At 35.0% G+C, this 4,777-nt stretch overlaps 1 non-coding gene across 1 annotated transcript; it reads right to left on the bottom strand.

Moving 5' to 3' along the window:
• Positions 1–2,083: 2,083 nt before the first annotated feature.
• LOC114491165 lies at positions 2,084–2,189 on the bottom strand. Its single transcript, XR_003683980.1, has one exon. It is a non-coding gene; the product is annotated as a U6 spliceosomal RNA (small nuclear RNA).
• Between the last annotated feature and the right edge of the window lie 2,588 nt (positions 2,190–4,777).

Here is a 4,777-nt window from a genome sequence, read left to right as displayed (position 1 = left end):
GACATAATTTCTTTTGTTTTTTAAGGAGATCATTTTTGGGGGGTGATATGTTTAGTAAATGGGAAGAGAATGTTAGGTAACATTTGCGTAGTTTATATGGCAATGACTCTTCACTTTGATGATGTTAGAATTCATTCAGAGAAGTTAATAATTTTTTCATATTTTAGGCACAAAGTAGCCAAGGATATTGAAGGATATGAAGTGAGTAATGAAGACAAAGGAGGATGATATGTAAATTTCTAGCCTAAGCATTTGGTGTCTACAGTGCGAAAATCCCATTTTACTCAGATGAGGAAACTTGAAGCAGAGGGCGTTTTTGAGGTAAAGAGACTCAATAATTTATTTTAGAACATGTAAGTGAAAATTTTAAATAAACATTTTATCATAATTAGGAGATCTAATAACCACATAGGCAACTGAATATGCTAATTTCTGCTTGGTTAATAATTTTGGGAGAAAAATAAAATTTTGAGAACAATTGGCATAAAAATGATACTAAAATCCAAGGTAAGAATAACAAGGAATAGAAAACCAGAGAGAAAAGGAAGAAGGTTGATTTGAAAGTCATACCCAGCAAGAGTAAAACATAATAAAGCAACCAATCAGATAACAAAAAGCCTTGAGGAAGTAACAATTAGAAAGCCAAGAAAACAGAGTGCTTCAAACAGAAAATAGTTGGGGGCTAAATGCTGCTACGTTTACTTAGAATCAAAACAATGTCCTCTAGAAATTTTGACTAGGACATGCTATACAGTAGGATAGTCATAAGAACAGACATAAAGAAAACCTCACTGTAACCGAAAAGCAGGGTCAGCTGCTTGCTGCAACAAAAGCCAGACTGTGAGACACATGCTAAGACCTGGGGGAACAGTGGATTCCCATCTCAAAGAGTGTTACCCCTTCTAGTTCAAGCTGACAATTCTTATAGGCATAGGGAGGATATGGCTTTTTTTCTATCCAATTATATTGCTAGCTTTCGGTGTGCTTGAGGCCTGTCCATTCACCATCCTAGCTTTTGGGTACTCAGTATAAAACAACCTCTACCATTTTGGCCAATGAGGTGATTCTACAGTTTTTCCTGACAATCTACATTAACATATGACATTGTGGGTAGAGAAACATGGTAGGAAATGTAAATGGCATAATTTCTTCATCTTTTAAAGGACATTAATAGATTAGGGTATAAATAGTCTAGATTTGAAAACTTAATTGTTAAAATTTATGACATTAACTCCCAACACATCTAAATATAATGATGCATATAAGAACAAATAAGAGTGAATGAGAATTCAGGAAGTATAAGATGGTAGAAAGAATACAAGTTTTTAATTATTTCACCTTCTTTTTCAGTTAAACACCAGCGAAATAATTTAGTAGTATAACACACAGTGCTGTGGCATCAGCCATCTTGGCTCAAATCTCAGCTCTACTACTACTTATTGAGAATGTAAATTTGGCAAAGGGACTAAACTCCTACATGCTTTATTTTTTTCACCTACAAAATAAAAGTAATAGTAGTGTCTGTCACACATGGTTGTAATACAAACAAAAAGAATTAATTGATTCAAAGCACATACAAAAAATTCCATCATGTGATAAATGTTTGCTATTTTTAAACCACCTAACACTGATGCATCAACTTAATTATGTCATATAAAAGTAACAGTGATCTGATTGCAGTCAGTAGGAGAAATAGTCACACACACCAACACAGAGACACGAACATGAACACACAGCAAAATAAAATGTAGAGCTTATCAATCACAGAAGGGAGAAAATAAAAGTATTTAAAGTAATATAATAAAAATAAAATAAAATTATACAAAAATCTTTGTCTTTCAATTATATAAAATAACAAGTAGGATTGTGTGTCTTTGTCTTATTCAAAGGCACATCTAAAGTAATGGGTGAACTATAAAAACCTTGACAAGCAGGAGCATTTTATAATAATACATTCAGCCTAAATGAGTCATCAGAAGTCATAAAAATTGGGGCAATATATATATAATAATGTTAAATACATAAGGCATAAACTAATTGTAGAAGCAGCTTTTCAATTTGGTGGGGATTTATTTTCCTTTTTAAAAATATGGAATGCTTCATGAATTTGCATGTTGTTCTTGCTCAGGGTTCATGCTAATTTTCTCTGTATCATTCCAATTGTAATATATGTGCTGCACAGCAAGCACAGTTGGTGATTTCTTTATTGCCCAAAAAGCAACTCTAAAGTTTAATTTTTTCAGGTAAAAGAAATCAATACATATCTTTTAGGGGTACCCTATCAGTAATTTCTATATAATCTTATTTTTTTATCCAGTACATAGAATTAAATTTTGACAGAAAAAATGTAATTAATACTAGTATTTTTAAGGAACAAATTATTTTAATCTATGAATGAGTTAAAAATTTATTAAAATATTAAAATAAAAGTAGTAAAAGTGGAATGTAGGTGTGAAGATATATTCACACCTACACACATATATATACACACACACATATATAGGAGTTAAACAAAACAGTAGAATTGTTTAATATCTTCAAGAGCTTGTTTATTATACAGTAATAAAGAAATATTGGCCTTAACTGACACATGAGACCAAATGGACATAATTGATATTTACAGAGTCTTTTATTCCAGAATGTCAGATTATATTTTCATGTCCAGTGCATATGGAATATTACCTAGAATCGACCATATATTGGGTTACAAAACTAACCTCAACAAATTCAAGAAGATTGAAAAGATATTAAGTATATTCTCTGATCACAATGCTTTGGAATTAAGAATCAATTGTAAAAAGGAAGTAAAGAAACTCACAGATATGTGAAGATTAAACAACATACTACTAAAATGTAATTGAGTCAAAGAAGAAATAAAAGATGAGATTACAAGATATACAGAGATGAATAAGAATGACAATGTGATATAAGAGTACTTCTGAGATACAGTGAAAGAAGTAATGAGGGAAGATTATGTCTTTATAGGCCTATCTCAAGAAATGAGAAATACCAATCAGAAAACCTAATGTTACATCTTTTTTTTTAAATCCTTTTTTTTAAAGATTTTATTTATTTTTAGAGAGGGAAGGGAGGGAGGGGGGGGAGAGAGAGAGAGAGAGAGAGAGAGAGAGAGAAAGATTCAATGTGCGGTTGCTGGGGGTTCTGGCCTGAAACCCAGGAATGTACCCTGGCTGGGAATCGAACCTGGGACACTTTGGTTCCCAGCCCGCGCTCAATCCACTGAGCTACACCAGCCAGGGCAATGTTACATCTTAAAGGAGTAGAAAAAGAAGAACAAAAGCAACCCAAAGTCAGCAGAAGAAAAGAAATAATAAAAATTGGACCTCCAGTCAAGATGGAGGCATAGGTAGATACACGTGCCTCCTCGCACAACAAAAAGAAGGCAATAACAAATTTAAAAATAAAAAAAAAACAACCAGAACTATCAGAAATTCAAACTGTGTGGTGGTCTGACAACCAAGGAGTTAAAGAAACATTCATCCAGACTGGTAGGAGGGGTGGAGACAATCAGTTGGGGTGGAGAGGATGCATGGCAAGGTTGGACCTGGACGGCAGCTGGTGGACCAGGTAAGTCTGTGGCTAGCAAACCAGGCTGTCTTACATTTGTGTGCAGATAAATAGGGAGGAACAACTGGGGAGCAAGACAGACTGCACAACCCAGGGAAATAAAGCCTCAAAACCTCTGACTGAAAGAAACTGTGAATGTTGCAGCAGCAGGAGAAACTTCCAGCCTCACAGGAGAGGCCTACAGGGTCCTAGATTGTACACAAGCCCACCCACCCTGGAATTAGCATCAGAAGGGCCCAATTTGCTTGTGGGTAGCAGAGGAAATGACTGAAAGCTGGCCCAGAGCCAAGCAAGCAGCATTGTTCTCACTTAGACTGCTCCCCTGCATACAGTACGCATACAGTGAAAGAGAACTTCTCTAATCTGGCAAAAGAAATAGACTTCCAAGAAGTCCAGGAAGCTCAGGGGGTCCTAAAGGAGTTGGACCAAGGACACACACACAAAGGCACATCATAATTATATTACCCAAGATTAAAGATAGGGAGAGAATCTTAAAAATAGCAATAGAAAAGGAAAGAGATACCTATAAAGGAGTTCTCATAAGACTATCAGCTGATTTCTCAAAAGAAACCTTACAGGCAAAAAGGGCCTGGAAAGAAGTATTCAAAGTCATGAAAAGCAAGGATCTATATCCAAGATTACTCTATCCAGCAAACCTATCATTTAGAATGGAAGGGTTGAGAAAGTGCTTCCAAGATAATGTAAAGTTAAAGGAGTTCATCATCACCAAGCCCTTATTATATGATATGTTAAAGGGACTTATCTAAGAAAAAGAAGAAGATCAAAAATATGAACAGTAAAATGACAACAAACTCACAGCTATCAAAAACTAAACCTAAAAAAAAAAAAAAACCCAAACAAACTAAACAAACAATTAGAATAGGAACAGAATCATAGAAATGGCGATCACATGGAGGTTATCAGCAGGGAGGGGAAGGGGGCAATGGGGGAAATGTACAGGTAATAAGTAGCATAAATGGTAGTTACAAAATAGACAGGGGACAGGTTAAGAATAGTGTAGGAAATCTAGAAGCCAAAGAACTTATATGTATGACCCACAGACATGAATGTACATATACTAGTGCAGAGGGGATACAGTTGGGAAGGGGGTGCAGGGTGGAGGGGAGTAAAGGGAGTAAAAATGGAACAACTGTAATAGCATAATCAATAAAATATATTTTAAAAATCA

This window comes from Phyllostomus discolor, chromosome 2 (genome assembly GCF_004126475.2).
Source record: "Phyllostomus discolor isolate MPI-MPIP mPhyDis1 chromosome 2, mPhyDis1.pri.v3, whole genome shotgun sequence".
NCBI lineage: Eukaryota > Metazoa > Chordata > Mammalia > Chiroptera > Phyllostomidae > Phyllostomus > Phyllostomus discolor.
Note: the sequence above shows the minus strand (reverse complement) of the source record. Positions and strands in the feature narration are given on the sequence as shown.